The 23,176-nt window shown below is 38.1% G+C and overlaps 1 long non-coding RNA gene across 5 annotated transcripts in view; it reads left to right on the forward strand.

Annotated features, from left to right (window-relative positions):
• Nucleotides 1–13,476, forward strand: part of LOC308038456 — a 45,309-nt gene extending 31,833 nt beyond the window's left edge. For 4 of the 5 annotated variants that reach the window (XR_013921923.1, XR_013921925.1, XR_013921926.1 and 1 more), the window contains 4 exons: nucleotides 9,315–9,428; nucleotides 10,021–10,105; nucleotides 11,942–12,043; nucleotides 12,892–13,476. This is a non-coding gene — a long non-coding RNA (uncharacterized lncRNA). Of the gene's footprint in view, nucleotides 1–9,314; nucleotides 9,429–10,020; nucleotides 10,106–10,662; nucleotides 10,701–11,941; nucleotides 12,044–12,891 lie in introns of all 5 variants that reach the window. The other variant, XR_013921924.1, reaches the window with a different exon arrangement.
• The last annotated feature ends 9,700 nt before the right edge of the window (nucleotides 13,477–23,176 follow it).

Raw genomic sequence — 23,176 nt, forward strand, 5'->3', positions numbered from 1 at the left:
CCATCACCATCTTTCCTATCCAGTATTATAAACATGCTTAGCCATTCCCAAACTGAATTTTTGGGAAAATGTGTGATTTGCCACTTTGCACTCTCTGCATTGTTGGTGCAGAACAGAAATCCCATCCAGAGTTGTAAATGGCACCTCTTTAGTATTTTGCAGCTTCTTCTGAATTATTGTGCAATAATGACAGCAACTCTTGTTTTGAACTTTTATGCATAACTCTGCTTTGTTTTACAATAGCTAACTAGGTAAGATTTTCAAGATCTCTTTCAGAATTGTCTTCTGCCACCATGAAATAAACAGTTCAACTCTCTTTTTATAGCTTTTATCTCAGAATTTTCTAGTTACTCCATTGTTAAATTAAGTGTTTAAGGGGTTTTAAAATATTAAATATTGGATACAAGTTGTTTATCTAATCAGGTAGATTTTGTTAATATGATTTATTTCAATGTGCTTTTTATAAGCAGCAAGATTCACTAAATAATTACGAGTGTCTCACAGATGAGTAATACTTTTAATATTATTTCTTAATAAAAGACTTAATGTGCCACCCCAATGCATGTGGGTTTCTAAATCTGAATCTGATGCAGATCATAGGGTAAGGACTTGCATGTGCCACATGTCAGACCCCTGGCTGACTCTAGAGTCACCTCATTATCCTGAGTTAGTTTCTCCATCTACAAAACTGGGGTAAGGATCAGAGTACCTTGAGACAGCAGGATGAAAACAGCCATGGTTATTATGATTAGACTGCTTGCTGTTATTATCAGAATGGGCGATACTATGTTCTTACATTCAGAAAGAATCAAATGCCACGAAACTAGTGGAACAGTAACAATAGCGTGAAGAATGCTGGTAAAATACCAGCATGACATGGCTTAAGTTAGAAATATTACATTTTTTGCCACATGTTAGGAACCACTAACCCTGGTAACTACTGTAACTGATTAAGAATTGTATGGGAATCTGTTTTCAATATCTATGATTTAAAAATATCTTGGAATGTAACACTGGAAAAGAAAATATATTTCCTGAAATCTGCCTCAATGTCATTTTGTCACTGTCTAGTTTCTGGTGCTTTTTTTCCTTTTACTTCTATTTTTTCCTTCTTTCTCTTTCCTTTTTAATTATTATTTTAAACACCGTTTCTTCATTTTCCCAAAGAACTGACATTTATCACAGGTTGCATGCTGAAAATCAGCTGTGTAGTTATACACGCTCTGTTGTCTTTTTTTTTTTTTTTCAGGGAGAATGTAAGCGTTTCAGGGAGAAGAATCTATTTGCCTTCCTGATTTCTATAAGATAAAATAGAAAGAAAATTTGAAATGTTTTCTATATGCTTCTGACAATGTCCATTCATTATTTTTTCCCTTAAAACTTTAACTGTGATACTTGAAAGGATCTTAAAAAAACATGTATTTTTTTTACCATTATTATTGTCCCTACTTAAAGTGCATTAAGCACTTAAACTCAGCCTGACTAAGCTAGAATGGATGCTTTAAAGTAAGAATTTTCTTCCGTTTTGTACTAAGGAAATGAAAACTGTAGAGCTACAAGTATCATCATGTCCACTTTTCTTCATAAATAACTCAAACAGCTTTAACTCACTGATAGTATCATAACTCACTGATAGTATCATTTCTGCCTTGTGGACTTGAAAGCTCAGTGAGAAGACTTGCCCATGCCACAGACAAGAACAGGATATCAACAGTTCTGAGTCCAGTTTCTAGCTCTGACACAGATTTCTTCTGCGGTTTAGAACAAATTATTTCTTCCTCATATATTTTAGCTTGCTCACCACCTTTATAAAACCTCTGAGGTGTATATGCTTGCAAAATGTTTTAAAGCAGTGAGGTGAAAGTTTAAAAATTTTTTGAAAAAGTTTTTGTGAGGCCTCAACCTGCCTCTGCAGTTGTCAGTGGAAGTTTTACCATAGACTTAAAAATGGTCAGTTAAATTTCAACTAGGTTATGTTAAAATCCCAGATATAAAGAGCTCTGTAAATTTTAAGTATTGTTGTCACCAATTAAATTAGTGACTCTATGTACATATTCATGTTAACAAGGTTTCTAGTGTACCCTGATGCTTTGTTCAGATCAGAACTTGATCCTCCTGAGCTATAGTAGGAAGTATTCAGGCAGTTAATCTAGCTGGCCTGATTCCTCCCCTTTCATCCACCTAAAACCAAACCTTCTATCACCCTCAAAACCACATCAAAAATGAACTTGTGCCTGAAATGTCACCTTATTTGACTGGTTTGATCTGGAGGTGGAAAGGTCCAGTGTCCCTGAACCTCAAAAAGCCCTGACAGTATTCATTTTGTTTAATAAGGGATTTTGGCTTTAAAGCCCTTACTGCCCTTAAATGTGATATGGAAGAAGGAGCAAGTGCTGTTCAGATGCCAGACCATAGGCTATAAGTGACTGAGTAGGACCAGAAGATTGACCACCCCAGCTCAAGAGCACTGGATACCTCCCAGCAAGGTGTCCTGGTCAGTAAGCAAGGAAGACCATAGTGTATTAGCACCTATATCTGCTGCTGAAGTTCATACTGCCAGCTTGTCATAGGACTTGACAGGTTCAGCATCTATGTATCTGTCTATGGACCTGTGGTATGCTGATTATCTCCTGCTAATTGATTCCGGGTCTGCCATACATCTGTTGATATCCTAAGGTGTACAGCGGGTACCTCGCTGCTCAGGTGGGTAGCTTATATGGCCAGAGGGTTGGCCACAGCTATGCAGATAGTCCCCATTTGTTTCTTCAAGGTCACTGTGCTCAACTTCAATTGATCATCAGTGAGCTTGCTCTGCCCCGTGCTTCAGTGCTTTGATACTGGCTGAAGCAGATAGGAGCTGAAAGATAACAGGCATAAACAGCAGCCCAAGAACATGAGGTCTTCTGCTGCCTTACTAGCTGTGCTAATGGCCATGCAAACATTTTAGTCAGGAATTATTTTGAAGCGACATTCCTCTAGACTGCACATCAATGGGAAGAGTTCCACCAGAAAGCAGGCCTGTCTGTCTACTTCTGTCAAAGACTGTAGTTTCAGGCTTCAGATCGTGAACTAGATATGTGGCATTCTACAGCAAGACAGTGAAAGATGCAAATGTAAATGCAAAAATAGCAATTCCAGCAAAGCAGAACTTTTCTCAATGTCAGACTGAATGCAGGGGCTCTTCAACCTGAAGGCAATGCTGGTAAATGGTTTGTACGCAGTAGTAATGCTTAGCAGAAAATTATTGAGCAGGCAGATGGAGGCACAACAAATTCTTAGAGTCTAAAGAAGACTTTCAATTATAGTGTTTTGATTTGTGGAATTTCATCCTCAGTGTCAGGAAAACAACTGCCCTGTATGGACCTGGTTGTTTAAAAGTTCTGTGATTTCAATAAGGTTATTTTGGACACCAGAACTTCAAAAGCTGAAATGATGTAAGGTTCTGGAATAAATGTGTAGGCAGAGTTTGGTCTTTGTGGCTTTACAGAATTAGTCAGACTTCCTTTATTTAAAAAAGGAACCACATTTCCCACGTCCTAAAAGTGACAGTCCTATAGTGAAAAGAAGACTTTGGTAATCTTCACCTTGATGATGGGGGTCAGTGAGATGCAGAAATAAGTGTTCCTTGAACACATGGATCCAGATGCATGTGCAAGGGTTAAAGGGTTCATGGCTCAGAGGAAATGGTGTTGTGGCTAAAAGCTACCTGGTAAAACAAGGTCAGCTCTGAGGCTATGGTGAGTTTTCTACTCAGTGGCCATAACAGTCCTACCCTAAAACAACTTATTTAATTGTCACTGAAGGCAGTGAATGCCCATACGAGGCAGTTCTTTTATATTTGGAATTGGCTGAGTTACCTTTCATGGTTGGAACTAAACTAGAGAAATTGTCAAAAACATTTGAATGATCTTGGCACCTTTGGTACTGTGGAACTACTGACAAAATGCAAAAGATTACACTGTAGCTGGAAAGATTGCATTGTAGCTAGAAAGGTTAATAGTGTGGGAATGCCTTGGCAAATTAGATTAATGACTGCATAGGAGACACTGGTACATATCCCGTTAGTCGTATGAGCATGTTTGATGAGAATGGGATGTGTCTGGAAGCTTGAGCAAACACAGTCTGAACCAAGCGCTCATCCCTTTAACAGAAAAGACTCCCAAAGTCATACCATCATGATCCGTCTTTCCGTGCGTGTTCACACATCCTGTTGTCTGATCCATGAAGCTATAATGACCGATTGCAGCACTTGAACAGTCAGTTCAAAGACGCTTAGGGTAAGTAGGTGTTTAGTGGGACAGCCAGAAGCTACCGGGTACTTACTACCTTTGATTTAATTATGATTTTGTGAAAATCCAACCCAGGGCTCGGACCACTGAAGAACTTCTGTTTCCTCATGCACCTAATGGAATATATCCAGAAAAGATGTCCTGTACTGCACCAGGGAACACACCTGGGCACTGTGGGGGGGGACGCACAAAACTCTGCACATACTGAGGAAGAAACTGCTAGCAGGAAGGAATTGTATGCAAGGAAGATAGGACTTAGCTTGCTTCACCTTTCTCCGCAGTCAGGAGGCAGTTTGGCCTCCTTTCTCCCAGGGTTCTCAGCCATGAGTTGTAGTTGGGTGACACAGCTCAGCACTGCAAGGCTAATGTCATCTTCTGTAGCTTCCCAATATACAAACAGCTCTCCAAAACTCTTTAGTCAGTTTTAGGCCCTTCTTCAGCTCCTAAAACTTTTTCTTTTTCACCAACTTTTCAAAGTGCTAACTTGCAGTCCACTGCTCCTTTGTCACCTTGTCTTTACTCTCTTTAGAATGAATCTCTCCTTCCCTGATCCTACTTAACTGTTTTGTAGTGGTTCCAGAGACATAATCCTCCCAGTTCAGTGGGATCATTGCTTTGCTGATTAGAATTAGTCTCTCCAAATGTTATCTCAACGATCAGCATCTTCCTTTTTGTAGCACTGGTATTTTTCAGCTCTACAAACTCAGACGTTTTCTAGCTTGATGAAAAGTCCATGGAATCAGCTGACTTTTTATACAACATGATCCATGGAAATATACATAATGAGAAAGGAAAACTTTAGTCTTGTTTATGGTCATGTGCTAAAATACCGTGACTGTTTTAGATATTTTGTTTAAAAAAAAGTTGGCTTAACTTTGAGCTATGTAAGAAAAGTGATGGTAGGCTCACAAAATAAGATGCATGGTATGAGGTTAAATTGAGAGAATTAATCACATTAATTCTAGGAAGTTTGAAGTGACCTCTTTTTGTCCATAATAAAAAGGGAACAAAAAAAGAGAGATGATATTTGATTATTCTCGTTAGTTAACAAGAAAGAAAGAAAGAAAAAAATATTAATAAAAAGTGATCCTAAGCATTGTGAGGGGGAAATTGGGATTCTATATCAGGAAAAAATTATAAACATAGGGATCCATAGCCAAGGAAACCAGCTGCCAACTGAAACTTTGGAATCAGCACTGCTGAAGATATTCAAGGCTCAGCTAGTTGTCCATCTATCAAAAAAGGATAAAGAAATCAGTCCAGCCACAATGTGGGCATAATCCAACAGATTTTCCTGCCAAATTTCCACCCCAAACAGTGTATGATTTAGCTGGAATGGAAAAGGAAAGCACTTTGGCTTGCTAGATCTTCCATTGATATAATCTAAAAAACACAAATTATTTTGTCTTTAAAAAAAAAAAACACCTGCCTTTTTTTTATTTGTTTTAACTGAAGTGTGTCATTTCAGACACATTGATCCTAGCTTGCAATGTTGTTACATTTTAATGATTTTTTTTTAAAAAACAAACTATTTAGAATAAAAAATTGGTCCTAGAATGAAAAAATTTTTCACAACCTCTTTTCGCAACGATTTTCTGAATGTTGTCAGATCACTCATACACATCCTGAGGAAAGACTGTCAGAATTTTTCTATTTTCTTGCTTATTTAAAGGTTTGAAGGATGATAAGACTGTAGGGCTAGGATGGTTGCAATGGTGTAGTTAGCTTTTTGCCCATATGTTATAACTTCAAATACAGGCCAAGAGGGATATTTCTCATTTATTACTTCTGAGTCACTGTTCAGATGGGTGGTAATGACCTGGTTCTAAGGGGTAGGTAGGTAGCACTCATACAGTACAGTTGAAGACTGAATTGAGCTGGCAAGGCTAAGACTACTGGTCATCAACAACTGGGGTTCAGGTTTTTAAGGGTAACTAGGCATTTAACTTTCAAGTCGTTGACTATTGCAGTTTTGAGGAGTTTGAAAGCATTCGCCTTGAGCTGAACTAAGTGAAGTTAAAGTGCCTAGGCTCTTTTCAGAAAGCTAAGAATACATTTATCTGGAACATTCAACACCTTTAAAATTACAGCCTTGTGCCCTCAGCAAATTTTCAATGAAACTCTGATTCACTACTTTTCAATGCAGCCTGAATAAGCATTTGATTTCCTCATTGTTTATACCAGCACATACTGTAAAAGAGAGAAGATGGGTGACAGTTCGTCAGCTTGCAAGTACTCTGCTGCAAGCAGAGTCTCCTTTCACGGCAATGTCTTCCAAAGCATCAGTCATACTGGAGATAGCAGGCTAGCGCAGAGATGAAGCAGATAACACAGCTTTAAAGAGGCTGTTTCAGAAATGGAATTAACTTTAAATAACAAAGGAATCATCAGACTAATTGAGTGAGCACTGATCTTCTGCAGAAATGTAACACATAGGATTTAATGTTTGCAAGCACAGCACCATCTATACCTTGCATTCCCTAATTTATTCTGTAAAAATCCGTGCATATTTTTGAGAAATGCTGTAGAGTAGATCAAGGCTAATTCTTTTAAAAAGTAATTCTGCCACCTTGTCGCTCTGCATCTTGAAAACGTGTCACATGATGGAAGGGAAGTATGAATATCTGCTATCTGATGTATACAATTTAAAAGGGAAAACACAGAGTGAAATCATCAAGCCACATTAGCCAAAGTGAGCAGAGAAGAAAGTGTATAACACTGGAATTGTAAACAATCAAGCAGAGGCTACATCTCTGTGTGTAACTGTGCATGATTTTTAGATATGAAATCTAAAATGTTGATAGTAGAAAATAAAAAAAAAAAATCTAGCACTGTTTATCATAGAAAATGTTCAAAATGCTGTATGGATGGGGCAATAATTGTTATGTGTATTTAAAAAAAAAAAAGCTATTTTGTGTGCCACTTGAAACGGGTCTGCAAACGACTCAAGCAAGGAAATGAGCTGCTTCTGGCCTCCAGTTGGGCTCATGTATGTGTGTGCATCCGGTGCCCTCACATCAGCTCCTTGCCACAGCTGTGGTGGTGTCACCGGCTGTTTGCCACAGCTCTCGCTGCTGCCCCACCAGCCTAACTTGGCATCCCTCATGCTCTTCTCAACTACCACAGCAAACAGGTTGTGCATGTGCTGCTCATCGCCTCTGTCTTCCCTTCTGAATGTTTCTGTGAAACCACATGTTCTCAAGTTTGTAAATATGGCCATCAGATAAAATGCAAGAGAGCCTCACCATCGGAAGATTTTGCCTTCGAATGTGGCTGAGTCTGTTTCCCTCGCTCTGTCCCCCTCCACCATCGAGAGAGAAACCATGACGGCAGGAAGAGTGCACCGTTTCCTCTTGAAGAGGCTCATTACTGCTGTCAGTCAGTCACATTTACCCAAATTTCGCTCTTTTCAGTGTTGACACACTTTCAACTGCACGAAATATGAGGCTTACCTGTATATTCTATGTTGCTTAAATAGGACATTTTGGTAGAGGAAACAGTCAAATCAGGTTACCACGTAACAGAAGCTTTTATAGTTGACCATTCAGGCAGTGCTGCTGACTGCTGAGCTAGCTCTTAGTAAGAATGTGCGAGTTGTGCTATTTTTACTTGCTACTTGTCTAGCACTGGACTTGTTTATAATAATTAATTTATTCTTGTGTGTACAGACATATATCTGGCAACAGGAATTTAGAGGAATTTTCTGATACTAATAGAATTCTCACAAGACTTTCATTGAGGAAGAAGAGAGCATACTTTGCTGAACAAAGCTTTGAATGAACTTTAGAAAAAAAGATCCAAATACATTTGACATTCCTTTCAAAATACTCACGTTTTTTCCTGTGGTGAGCACACTTCATTACCCTTGCCATGCCACTTTCATAACTTCTTGTTAACTTTTTATATTTTACCCGCTTGTCTAGTTTGGTGGGTTTTATTCCCTAGTTTTCAGCCACTACCCTTTCCCAGTTTTTACTCTTTCCAGCTTGCATGCAGACACCATCTGGCTTTACCCGCAGGGTTTCCTAGACGAGGGCAATCTAGTTAGCCTTGTGAAATCCAAACCCCAGGCAAAGCAAAAACTGTTCAAGAGCTCCACAAGACAGGCTTTCTCACTTCTGTGTGAGGGGCGTCTACATTACCCATAGCAACTGTCAGAACAGAAATCACATCATGACCAGTGAGTTATCTTCTCAACCAACCTACTCTTTCCCTCAAACTTTTCCTTTCAATTTACTGTAGTCACTACAAGTCTGTTCTGGTCAAGAGAAAGTTTGACTGGTGGGTGTGTGTAATTACAGAGCTTCAGAGTAGAACAGCTTGTAAGAAACTGTCTATAAAAATGCTTTGAATAAAGTAGACTGAGAACAGATTTATTAAATAAATTAGGAAGTCATTCCAGTGTTTTTTTGCTGTTCTAAATAACATACTGCAAATAAATCTCCAAGGCAAGATTCTGGACAATGACTTTCTTTTGAAAAGAGACCACAAGATTCCTGGTCTTCTTAATGGAGAAAACAGAAAGAATTGGTCTCATTCTGGGACTGTCAAAATGCTGATCCTTTTGAACAATGTATTCATCCTTGAGCAGGAATAAACCAAATTTCTGTGTGCTCTGGCTGTCTCATAGGAGCTGAAAAAAACAAAACAAAACAAAACAAAACAACAGAACAACACCAAAAAGAACAGTCTCTTTTTTATATATTTGCTAGTTTCCAAAGTTTCTAAAGGAATTTATTTCAGCAAGGCATTTTGAGCTGTATATCTAATTTTCCCTGAGAAATTATGATCTGGTTGCACAGTTCAGTGATTTGGAGCCAGATATTATTTTATTTCAGGCTTTGGAAATCTAAAGTCAGTAGAGAACTGCACGTCTACATGGCTGCAATTCCCTAGTGCTGGCCGCAGAGTGAGGACTGAGATGTGTTCTTCACAACAACACAACCATTCCAACTTCTAAACTATGAAGACTTCATTTTTGCTTTTCATAATTTTTCATCATTTTGTTGTCTCCTGATTTGACAGTTACACCTGTGTGTCTTCATATGAAGAACGCATATCACGGTCCTTCTCTGATGATATAGGCTTAGTGAAATGAAGAAGACAAGCAAGTTTTCTGCTGTTATACACCATGGAAAGGTAAAAATATAATCAGCCACTTTCTCTGCTTAGCAGTCAGAAGAGTGGAGAGGCAGGTGTATGTAATGCTAGTTGGGGACTAGTGATATAGATAACCTTCAATCTTGTTAAATGCCCTGTGGGAAGCAGCATATATTGCTGTCTGCTTTCAGTATATATTTTCAGTTGTGTGACATTTAGATGACCAAAGACGGTCATGTAAGAAATAGGTGACACATCAGATGTGCTGTCTTTGCTTTAAAGTGTTCTCCAATGGAAACCACAGTTTTGCTTTGGTTTAGTAAGCATGCCCTGATGATATTGGTAGACTTACATTTTGACATGATCAGAAGAGTTGAAGTAGGCTGGCTAATGTTAGCAGGGAGCAGTGTTTGATATTAATTACATAGTTAGAATTTTGGAGTCTAGAACTGTTGCTCTTTAAGCTTTCTTCTAAAATGGTGGCATTTTCAGTCAACACTGTACAGAGAAAAATCTCGCTGGTGGAAATTCCTATGTTAGTTAACAAACTCAGTTATTTAGCAACAGTCTTAGAAGGGAGACTTTTAAAGGATGTGAGATATAAATCAGCAATTTCTGTTTTTCATCTCAGTGGATACACAGGTTCCTTCTGAGCCCTAATGAAGAAGTCTGGAGCTGGAGACACAACATTTTGATGTTCATAGTGCACGTTTAAGGTATCTAAGATGTGGCTAATAATAATAGCAGGTGTTGTCTGTATCTTTCAGCATGTGGCATGAAAGCACTCTGGTCACAGAGCTATGCATTATTTACATGGTGTCAACATGTCAGCAAGTGGGATGGCAGAGAGCCAGATTAAATCACTTCTGATTTTTAAATACTGGACACTGAATAATGATGTTGTGTCACACTTGAGGACACTGAAATCTGGCAAATCAGCAGTAGCTCAGTGTGTCTGGCTTATTTGAATGGCTTCCCCACCCACCTTCAAATGATGAAGGAATCAAAATCAGGAGCCAAGGAAACTGTAAAACCTTTTTTTGTTTTTTATTTTTTTCATTTCCCCTCTCCAAAAGCAGAAAATTATATCCAGTAAATAGACACTCTTTGATTGCTTAATATAAAGACGCATGGGTCTCTGCTCTCATGTAGGAGTGTCTACTCCTAAGAGCAGTGTGCAATCACCCCATGGTGTATCTGTTTGCCCTTTACCTTTGTTGTCTCTCTGAACAGCAAATCTGTTTGGTATGATTACTGTCAGGTTTTTTTGCAGAAGCTAGCGCAACGTGTCCACAATCTCAAATGGAAATGGTAAGTATATTTGTAAGAGGCAATCACATTACTTAGAATGGATGCTTTAAGAGTTGGAGATCTCTCAAGAATATCTAGGAGTGCTGTTTTCAGCTATTTCTTCTTCTGCACCAGCTCTGATTTCTGTATCATCCCTGGAGCTGTTTCACTTTGCCAGCTGGTAGAAACCTAGCTCAGCGAAATAAAAACATGAATAGTTTTCTGTTGGTTTAGTAATCCAAATGGGTTCACCAAGGAGCCACGTGAAAATCAAAGTAGAAGGGAAGAAATGGGCCTGCATGCCAGGGAAAGAAGGATGCAGGGAGAAGTGGAAGGAGCAGGACTGTTGGATGAATTCAGAAATACTGTGAAATGTCCCCCTAGAATGGTTAATGCAGAGGGAGGAAGCTGTTGGAAGGTTGAATAAAGCATCCAAAATACTGGGATTCATTTTACCTTGTCACCATAATACCCTTTTTATGAAACTAGAGCTCTGAATGCTCATAAAAACCTTTTGCTTTTTTTATTTTAAAGGATAATGCAACCATTGGAGTTTTTTGCACGGTTCTTTCAAGTTAAATGCTTAGTTCAACATTCCACTTCCATTTCCTGGTAGAAAATGTTTTATATGAAAGCAGCTTTAACCTTTCAGAAGGGTTCATTTACTGTTACGTTTGGTATCAGCTTTCCAAAAAATGCAGTCTGCATTTGGTGTATTATAGGTTCTGGTTTTAATATTAGTTTAGAAAAAAAAGTTATAGACCAGAGTCAGAATAAAATATTGTGCCAGAATTCTCTCAATACATGAATTCACCCCATGAGCAAGTGTTTTAAAGTAAGTTTGATCACTTAAAGCCAAGACCTGGGCTCAATCTATCCGTGAACCAGCTGGTAACAAATAACACATTCAACTCTCAGTCACAGGAGACTGTTAGGTTGCCTTTTTATAGACAACTACAGCCCTACAGCTCCTGAAGCACAAGAGAATATCATACAGACTTCGAAAGTGTTGAGCACCTACCATATGCACATAAAGAAGGATAATAAAGATGAAAGGCCTCAACTAAGCTTTAATTCCTATTTTTCTGTTTTTGATTTATCAGCTGCTTCTGGATTACTGCAATTTTCTTTGGCCTAAAATTAGATAGAAGATGCTTGAATTACTTAGTTTGATCAAATAAGTCAAACTTTAGCTTCCCTCTCTGTCAGCATAACAGATGATAAATGTAGAACTTTAAAGTGCTTTCTTGCTTTCTTTTCAGCATTGCTATGTGTCCATTTCTGAAGTTCTGACTACTGTAGCGGTCCACTGCAGCGGGTGGTACATGGCCATGTGTCACTGTTACGGAGGTGCTGCAGTCGTGGTGAGATGGGCACTGAATTGGTAGACCTGTATCAAAGCATCTCTGAACTAGAGCAAGGGCTAATGTAGTTGGATGCAGGGCTGTGGAAACATGGCTGAGCTGCTTTTGGGACCTTAACAGCCTCTCTGCATAGTGCTGTTGTGTGCTATAGGACTATCTCAGTCATCAGGTTTGCTCAGGAGTCTCCACACTGTGGTCCATTGCCATGTATGGATGTATTCTGGGAATTATCCTCCGCAGGACTTCTGCCATCAATAAGCACCTCTTAGAGAAAAAAAACAGCCTTCAGACAGGCCTGGTCATGAGTGAGACAATAAAGGCTAATCCCCTGTGCTGCTGAGCCTCAGCTTCTAATAAAGGACTCAGAACTTGTAAGGGTAAAGCTTCAAAGCAAGTACAGATTTACAGAGGGAGGGCAGATGGGAGGGTTGTAGCCCACCCATTAAGACCACCTGGTCTTAATATATGGTAGCAGTCAGCCTTTGTGCAATGCACTCTTTCTATATCCTAACTCTATTCCACAGAGCAAGATTTCCAAGAATTCTACTGGCCATGTATTTATCAAAGTTGGGTACACTACAGAGGCTAAGACTGTCAGTCATATATAGTAGTTTTATCACCCCTTGAACTGTGGCAGCTAAATCCGACAGTGATGATGAAGCATAACGATAGTAAAATAACATTTATGATGATTAATATCACTAATATTTTCTGATGATGAGTGCATGTCCAATGCTTTGAAGATGGAAAGGTCTGCAAAAATTCAAACTATTATTTTATCTGGAAATGTGTTCTGTGGCATCCCAAAGACTATTCACATTTCTTATTCCTTTTTTGTGCATGTGTAGGAGTTCTCATGAACTTCCAGCAATGACTCCATATGGGAATAATTTCATTGTGAGAAGAAGGCTTCCATTCTATCATGAAAAAAGGCTGCATGGAAATCACGGAAAGCTACAGAAGAAAGTATCAGTCATTGTTTGAAAGCATTGTGGCCTATGGAGATGGAAACCAGAACGTGGATTTGCCTCCAAATTTTACAAGCTTCTAGAAACCCAAATGATGAGAAACAAATGCAAAAAGTTTACAAAAGTAGTGGCTGCTTAAAAAAAAAATAAATTCTTAAAGCCTTTTTGCTTTCATGATTAACAGACCTGATGAGAAGGATATGAATCATCTTGAATACCATTATTTAAACAGGTAGATCTATTCCCAGTAGTTTTTGGTTGCCACCTAGATTAGTGTTACACTCCTCAGTTGCTACCAATGAAGTTATCAGGCACTGGAACAAATTATTAGGAAGAAAAGCAAGCTTACCACTTCCTGAAGTCTGCAAACTGAGAGTGGATGTTATGCTTTAACAAACAATGGAGACACAGCTGGGTGAAATGATATGGTTGTACTAAAGAGAAGAGAACATGAGATATTCTATGTGGTCCTTTCTAGCCTTAAGAGGTCTGTAAGTTCACAAATACTATTACAAAGAACTCCTTAGAAGCAGTGACGACCATAGCACCAATCTGAATCTGTCTCCTGATTTGGGGTAGATTATTCCAAAGTATTTTAAAAAAATGACAGACTGTAGTACTGTTTCTATGTGTTTCTGTCATGACAAGTCATATTGCTATATTACTAGCATAATTTTACAATATTGGAAAACCCTTTTTGGGGACTAAAGAGACTCTTCTTCTCCCTTAAAAAGCTCCATGTACTTCAGTTCATGAAAGAGCATATAAACGAGTAAGCATCCATACTGCTGCTTTCCTATGATGTATTTCAGTCTTTTAAGTCTGAAATAAGTAAGCTAGATTCACTCAGTGAAACAAAAGGCAACCCCTGAAGGAAATTCTAAGATATTTTTCAATATTTTAGACTGTTTGTAAGCTAAACTTGAATTTTCTCCTCCTTGTAGGGTGATCTGGCACACTGCTTAAAGGAAGATTTTTTTTTTCCCCATAGCTGTCTTCTAATTGAGAACAGCTAAACCATTTTTTTCCACCAGATTTCCAGTGTTTTTGGGGCATTGGGCACTGCAAAAACTTAAATCTAGCAGGCCAGTTGGAAGTTTGGGAAAGTTGTACGTGACTGAACAGTTAGACATGAAAAGAAATAGTTCTACAATGTTGAGACACATTATTCTTGATATAGAGAAGAAGGAATTGACTACATGCTTGGAAGAAAGGCTTTGCCATTTCGTGGTGGTTCTCAAAGGCCTTGCCATTTAATGATGGTTCTCAAACATCTTCTTTATAACTCCACTGGACTGTTTCTCTGATAAAGAACTTGTGGCCTACACTACAAAGGCCTTTGAGTATATGTATAGCATATACTGTTATCAGCAATCACCACAATGGCCACAAAAGATTTTCCTTCCGTATTGTTAAACCATCTCATTAATCACAAGACAAAATCAGTCCTGTGCTGGTATGTCTTCTACCCACAAGGGTGGGTTTGGCAGCATAGCTAGGACAGCATAGTCAGGATGTCCTAACTAACTCTAGAAGATCTGGTAAAACATCATGGTATAGCTTTTCAACTGTTTCAGGGAAAGATGATGATTTTGTGTCTAGAACAAATATGCATAATTCCAGAGGCATGTTTTTAGTTTTCAGATTATAGTCAATGGCTAGTTACCCTTGTTTCTGTGATTGTCTAAAACTCTCTTGGTGGCTCATTTCTTCTATATACGTACATTGCACCTATATAAGTATCTTAGCTGCCCCACAGCTGGAGGGCTGTCTGCAAAACATGCTTTAGCCAAACACAGCCTGTCACTCAGATGCAATGGAGGGAGCACAATAAAAGAGAGCCCAGAGGAAATTTGATAGCTTGTCATATACAGGCATTCAGATTGTTTTATTGAGCAGCCTTTTCTGGTCTTAAGTTCCATAAATTTGTAACTTGTGCTGATTCAAATACATTCAGCTTTCTCTTGCTACTGTGTTTTGTGGTCTTGAGAAAATATGATTGGAAAAGCTGGATACTGAAAAAGAGGAGTGGCCTCTGACTGCTCTTCAGCTTTTCAAATACATTATCCTTTAAATACAAACCAAACCAAACTAAAATCCCCACAAACAACCAAACCAAAGCCAACCAAACAAAATTTAGTTTGTCATAACAGTTTCAGCATCAACAATGACTAATCTATTCGCCATGCAAAAGTCATAGTAAAATATAGGTGTGTATGTTTACATCTTTGATACCATGAATCTACAAGAATAATTTTTTGGTTGATTCAGGTGAAGGAACTAATTGGTTTTAGTCCCTTAGAGAGTATATGTGTAGCCATCTTCTAAAAAGTATAATAATAATTTTTTTAAAAAGGGGTGAGGGGAATAAGGAAACTGGGAAGAGCTTTAACTGCTAATGTTCCCTTTGTTGTGTGTATATACAGAAAACAGTTTTCTTGTCCCACAAGGATTCTGTTGATTTTGAAATTTCAGGCCTAGTGTGGGGCTCAGTGAATAGATGACTGACTTAAGAACCAAACATATATATTCTTTTAATGCTGATTTTTTTTTTGTTTTCTTTTTTAACCTTTTAATATAAACTACATTAAGTTTCAACAGGAAAAGATGTTTTTAACCACAAAACCAATACTTTTTGTTTTAAATGTTGAAATGTCACATTTGTAGAGTTTCAAAACCTGCTTTTCCAGTTTTTGTGAGGATAGGAAGCTCTTCTGGGAATAATTTCAGTGTTGATGAAGTGTCAGTTGTGACCATCTCTATTCTTTTCTATGAAAGTCCTATTCTCACTCCCAACTCTAAACCCAGGCTGCCAATACTCTACAGAAGTCTAAGGTACTGCAGAAACTTAAATCTAGCAGGTCAGTTGGAAGTCTGGGAAAGTTGTACATGACTGAACAGCTAGACATGAAGAGAAATAGTTACCTTACTGATGCATTAGAGTGAGACATAGATTTTAGGCAACTATCTTTATCCACTGGTGCAATAAGACAATAGTGAGAGTGTTGCGATGGTCTTAATTGGGATTCTTCTTCTTCTTCAAGTATTTGAGACTCTAATAGTTCTGTGTTTTGTGTTTCTGCATTTTGCATACTTACTCTTTAATGTCAATTTTTGATTCACAATTTGTTACCCAGTAGATATGAGTTACATGTATGATAGAAATTAATTTCATTAGAACACTGAGTGCTTTTTTCCATTACATCTGTCAAGAAGGATAATTTTCCTGTAAATAATGACTACAGTTGTGTTGATGGGACAAAATCTAATGCCTACAGCAAAGGATTACTAATGAACTCTGCTTTAAGAAGTCTGGATGGCTCTTATACCTGGAAATAAGCACTAGATTTTTTTTTTTTTTTTTTTTCACTTTTGATGGTAATATTTGCATTGCCCTAGAAATACATTTCTTTCATGATTTGACTGAATGGACCATATATTCTGCCAGGAAGAAACTAAGGTTGCAAATGGCCCTGCAGCCAGAGGAGCTGCTCTGCAGGATGGCAATGGAGGAGGTCCCAGTGCTGGAATGGAAGCACCAAGTGTGGGGTAAGGTCTGCAGAAATACTGCCAAATTATTCCAGTGAAAGTCTTTTTGTTTCTTTCCTCTGTGAGAAGGTAAATCCAAGTTGAGGTGTTCAGAGCTCTGAAAAGACGGGTTGGTTCATATGTATTGAATAAACAAGTTATTAAATAAGCAAGAAGGGGTTTCTTCCTGCCTGAAACCAAAAAGCCCATGCACTCAACAGATTCTTCCTTTCCCTCCTCCAACTGAGCACTACTGTATAACGTCTACCATTAGTAAATATGTAACCTTATATGTGAACAAAGTAATGACATTTTTAATTGCTTTAATATCTCATAATCCTGATGTTTGTTAGTATTTTAAATGTGTTTTCTTCATAAAATCACATAAGCTACTCAGCTGTAGTTCCACAGGCATCATTAATGTGCACAGCTTTAGGGTGTCAGGGTCCAGGGGGCACCAACAGGCCCCATGTTCCCCTTCTGCCCACTCCTGAACGGGGTGGTGAGACAGACCCTGCTCTGATGGACCTCTAGAGATTCCACTACTGCTACTGGTGCTTTATAGCTTTTTTTAGCTTTTCAGACTTGCAAATAGCTCTACTCTTTTGTTTCAGGCTTAGCTGAGAAAGAGCTGAGATTTTCTAATGGGGATATTATCTTTACATGACAGCTTATATCACAAGTTCTCCATCAAAAGTGGGGAAGGCCTTGTGTGGGTCTTCCTGGCTTCAATGGGGCTTCCAGCATTTTATTCAGTCACAGTAAGTTCCAGCACAACCCATTCTGAAGCTCAAATGGCGTTAAGGACACACTTTAAGATATGTTAATATATGCATTCTCAGGTCTCTTTTTACTCCTTTTTTTTCTTTCTTTCTTTTTTTTTTTTTATTTTTTTTTTATTTAAAGCAAACTTTTGAAATTGTCCATCTGGAGACTGATTAACACTGTCTCTGAGATCAAGATGTTAATTGTTAAACCGCTGAATGGAAATATATTTTCTCCATTTTGTTGTGTCTGTATATGCCGCATATTATCAGGAGTGCTGTCCTGAGCTGCAGAAATTAGCAGTGGCCTCTGCAAAGCATCAGCACCTCTTCATAGTCCCAGAGAGGGATGGTGCTTCATGATGCATCTTTTTCCAAGGAATAGTTTTGTAAGATGCATCCCATTACTTGTCCAGCCTAGGAAACCTTCTTTATTTTCTGGGCCAAGACCCATATTGCAAACTGGCAACACACAAAGAGCAGCTAGTGGAATATCCCATTAGCCAAATATATTACTAGAATTAAATGTCCTATTTGTGTGTTAACCTTCATGTAACAGAGCACTCTGAGTTTCATCCTTTGCTGTCAGTGCTAATCAGTAGCACTCTTTTGCTACCCAGTTCCTTTTGTATTGTTTCAAATCCTAAATTTGAAGCATAACAGCAGTGTTATTTTTGGACTGACAGAGCACCAATGCATTGTAGAAGATCAATGGGGAGATTCTGGCAGCAGAGCAATGGGGGCTTGTGGTGCTGCCTTTTGTGCTTGGAGTTGAGGTGGGAGTGAAGGCTGGTGCACACTGCTTTCTGTTGGACACAAGCAGTTTGCAGTTGAAGGCAAACCAGATTTGGTTTTTGTGCACCTCTTGAGCACTGTGAAAATGCCTAACTGCTTTTTCATTTTGAAACTGAAAAGGAGGCACATCAGCTCATGGTTCTGCTGCTGAAACAATTTGTTTCAATGGCAATTCTTGTTTCTGAATCCGGATGATCATTTGATTTTGCTAATTGTGAGTTTGAAACATCTGCAGACTCAGGAAAATTTTGGCAGCTTTTGTATGACAACCAGTTTTAAGTATCTTTCTTCATGATTATGGGATAAGTACTTCTATATTAAAAAAAAAAAAAGAAAAGAAAAGAATAATGGTTCTTGTATACGGTTATATGGCAATTAAAAAAAAGACAATTATTTGGAGATTAAAGGTGATGTCATTTAACTGCATTATCTACTTTGCCTGCTTACAGCTGACTCATGGCAACATCCTAAGCCTACAACTACATAAAAAGAGTGGTAGCCATTGTAGTACATAGAAACCTTGTTGAAAGTAATATTGCCTCTGAAAAGAAAAACATCTAATCTTTTTACTCTGATTATATTTATGTATTGAATTCTCACTGTCTGTTGGTTCGGAAGTATATTAGATATTATATAAATACTTATGCATGGATGTTGTCAATAGATAATATGCATCCTCAAATTTGAGAAAATATAATAATTAAATGACTTTATAAATCAGGAAGGCATATAACATTTTGTAATGTTGTTTTTAGTATAATACCAGCCTGAGGGAGTGGCAGTGCCGGTAAATAGTGTGAATAATTAGGTTTAATTATTTGTTAGGATAAAACAGAAGTGCTGGAGTCTTTATAAATTTATAGTGGCTGCATTCACTAAGAAACGATGCTCTTGACTATTTCAGGCATTTGAGCAAGTTTGCATATATACTACAAGCTGAATACAATCCCTTTCTGTTTTTAAGAAATTGTATACTTAATATATGAAGAAAGACCCAGTCTTCATTTTGGGACTTTTTTTTCTTTTCCACCTTTGTAAAGCGCATCTTCTGTATTTCCACACTTGGCTTAGAATAATATTTGTAATTGTTGTTATCCAGACAAAGGTACCTACTGTCACGGAGTGGACCTGACCTGACCTGACTTTATCACACCTCAGCTCCTGCCTTCAGCTTGAATTCTTGCAGGGGTAGCTTAGGAGTTTGACTGAAGGAACCTGTTTGTAATACAGCCATGAAGGGCAGCATTTCATAGTGACTCGCAAGAAGAGAGGTTTTATTCTGGACTTAGGAGATGTTACTTTTTTGCATATTTTGGAAAATCAAAGGGAAATTAGTAGCCTTCTACCTTCTTCCCCCTGAAAGCAAAGAAACTGGACAGCTGCGAATGGAACAGGCTGAAGCTATTTTGGAGATGGATGTTTAAATTGTACAACATTGATGGGATCCTTTAATAAGTATTCTCTCTTTTTCTTTTGTTACATGAGGTTTTGTTCTTCTTGGATCACACAAATTCTTATAAAAATGTAACAAGCTACTATTCTGAATATGCCAAATAAGAAACAGATGGATCTCTTTAAAGAATACTCTATCAGTAATATTAATGGGATCTCATGTTTAGAGACCAGGCACCTCCCTTTCCTCATGCCAGCCTTCTTGGCCTGAACAAAGAGGCTCTTCTAGCAATGACTTGCACATGGCAAAGGAGAAAAAGGAGGTTTTGGCAGCTACAAAAGAAAGCATGGCATTTTTTCTCTTTTCACAATATATTTTTAATGTGCTATACCCTTGGATATTGTGCATAAGGTTTTCTGTGGTGGACTGATTTAAACACAAGGCTTGACCCTGTTGTCAATGTCTCTTTCACACAATAATTTAGCTGCTGTAAGTCCATTAACTCAGCGCAGTTCCTTGGACTTAAGTGTGATCCTCTCCGGTTAATACAATGTAGAGCTCTATTCACGTGACTAAACAAGAGCCTTCTGAATTAAGAAAATTCCAGTTGATATAGGGTACAATAGGGTGTACATAATACTCCTCAGACAACAATTTGTACATTTTGGATTAGAGCTTTACTTCAGGTTTTGCATTATATTTTTGCTTTAGCTGAAGTGACCCTTTACTTTCCCATTCTCTTGCGTTGTGGCACTTTTTTCAATAACACAAGCTTAGTAGTATGAACGACTAAGGACCATGTGGATGGCCATCCTCTACTTCTTAATGAACAACAGCTTCATATCATGCATAACATATATTTCTGTGCTATATACTATCAAAACTTTACTTACCTGCTTTGCTGAAAGTAAGCCAGAATAGCAGCTTGAGAAATGTGTGTCCCTTGGAGCTTATTAGACTTCATGAGTATGCTTGGTGTGTCAAGCCTTGGATTGCCTGTGAGGCAGCCAAGTGGGTGAAGGCAAGCATGAGACAGATTCTGTGATTCTTGCAGCCACTCTGACTGCTCTCAAGGGTGTTTTGGGCAAAACATGTGAGTTGCATAAAATATGCACTTCAGAAAAATCAAATAATAAAGCTGAGGTGTTCCTGTACCGCCATTATTTTCTTTTACTTGAGATATTTCCTAAGCTGTGTGGGTGGGATGTACAGTACTTGTTTGTTGATGAAATGATAACTTAACCTAGAAAAATCACGTACATACTGTTATTTTATTAAAAAAAAACAAGGTACACATTTAAAGGGAAATATAATACACTAAACATCCTTTTGTACTGGTCTACTTATTTTTCTAAACTTGTGTGAATCTGAGGTATTTGCCTTCCAAAACAGAATTTTTGCAAGTGTCTGCAAGTTCTGTAATACCTTTTCCAGTATATGTTGAGTGAGCCAAAGGTCTGTGGTCAAGTGGGCATCTCAGTTACAATTCTTTATTGAGCATCTAATATATTAGGCTTTAAGTCCCACAGATCTTTTTCTTCCTGAGCAAAGCTGTTGAGCACTTAATTTTCAACTTCATCCTAGTTCCAAGGAAAATAACAGAAAATGAATTCCACTGGTGATATTCAGGAGTCTTGGATGTCCATGATGTTTTGGTTTAAACTATTGAAAGTGATCAGGAAGATTTTTTTTTTTTAAATTGATTTTAAACCCACCTGAAAACACAGGGAAATAGCTTACATTTTCAAGTGTTAACCCTATTTTGCACAGAACACTGATTTTTTCCGTAGTTATTTAAGTCTTACTAGGATGTCCTCTTCAAATTTTCTCACCTTTTTGTGCATCTCACTTCTAATGCCTTTTAGAATGATTTTCAAGTAATTCTTTGATAAGGCCAGTCTTGCTCTGTAGATGTTATTGCCACTCCCCTCAAAGTGTAAGAAGATTGTTTGTTGTAAACAAGGTAGAGATCAGAATGGAGGTAGATGTGACCGCCACTACCCACAGTACTGAGAGTAATTATGCCAAGTTACTGGCCTGGGATGCTCCCACACAGTGACAGCTCTTATCAGTGCATCCGGTTTATTGAAGAATTTCAGTGTTAAAATTAATATGTTCCCTTCCTACTTGGTGACCTGAGAACTCCAGAAGGAAATACCCTTCTTAGAGAGGACAGAATAGGTTAGAGAATGAGAACTGGTGTGAAAATAATTCATATTGCTTTCATAAATAGGTCTGTGTTCAGGATCAGTCCGATGTGAGGCTACAGGAACCAGATGCCACCGTCTGTGCTTAGACCTACTACAATAACAATTGTTACAACCTATTCCAGGCCCTCTCCACTTCCATCTCCAGCATCCCGGGATCCTCCCAGGTGGCTTAGGGCGTGTTCATTAAGGACATCAATATGGGCTCCCAGTAGGAAAAATAATGTTTCCTTCCTTTATAGCTGGAGCAAATAAAGGAAGCCCAGCAACTGCTTCAATGCTCAGCTCTGATAATGGTGGGCTGAATATGCCCCAGAATTAAGGTATGGAGTCAGAGTGGTGGAAAGAGTAGAAGCATTTGCCATATCTTGAAGGAAAGAAAAGGGCATACATGGAAAATTGCATGAGTGTTTTTGTATTTTGTATTCTCTTCCCATAACACCACATGTTCTGGTAGCACAAGCTATAACTTGTATTTAGCAATCTTCCTAGAAACATTCATAACAACTTGTCTTAACAGTAGATGAAGATTGCTTAAAAAACTGAGCTCCTGCCTGGTGGGATGTTTGAGAGTTCAGAACACATGTAGTTTATTTTTGTCTTGAATTAGAACACAGAGTCAAAAGTGTTTGCAGAAAAAGAATTAAAATGTTTCTCTTTGATTCTATCAGATCAAATCTAAGAAAACAAAAATCATCTCCTTTCAGAGAAGAAATGCTGGATATTTGATGATGACAACATTAATGACCTTTGAAAATGCATTATAAATCCAGGACAATGTCAACACTGGTATTAGTGGTGGATAAGTTTGTTTAAATAGCATTTAAAGCAGCTTATTCATGAAACACAATCTTTTGGATGTTTAGAAATGTCTTATTATATTATTATGCTTAGAGCTTATAGTTATTATACTTAGAGATGACCTGTTGCTCATTTAGCTGGAACTGAAGAGTAGTTCTTGCAGTCTACCATATTTGCTTGGAAGGAAGGCTGGCAAAAGCAGCATTGCTGATGACTTTGTTTCCAGTGAGGAGGCACCAGTAATGTTCAGGTAAACACGCAGAGCATTAGGCCTTCTCCATCAGAATGTTGTTATGTACCAGCAATGTTCCACTGTCAATTATAGACAAAAGAATCCTAGTTTAGTGTCTCCGAACAATGCTGGTCCTTTTTTTTTTTCTTTTTTTTTTTTTGCAAAGAACAATGCTGGCCACACTTATTCAAGGGATAGTCATTAGCAGTTTGATTAGCATTGTTCTGAAATACGTTTTTCCAGCCAAAACCTAACAACCTTCCCCCCAATCCCCCTCTGTGAAAACTATGCTGAAACTCTGTAAGGAACAATAAAGTTTTACAATCATTTAGTGAGCACACTTCTGTTCTTTGGTTGTGTCTGTACAATAAGGGGAAATCTGAAAAGTGATGGACATCCTCATCCCCTACTAAATTCAAGAAGCACCAGAATTTAATTAGACTTT

This window comes from Nesoenas mayeri, assembly GCF_963082525.1.
Source record: "Nesoenas mayeri genome assembly, chromosome: 3".
Taxonomy (NCBI): Eukaryota; Metazoa; Chordata; class Aves; order Columbiformes; family Columbidae; genus Nesoenas; species Nesoenas mayeri.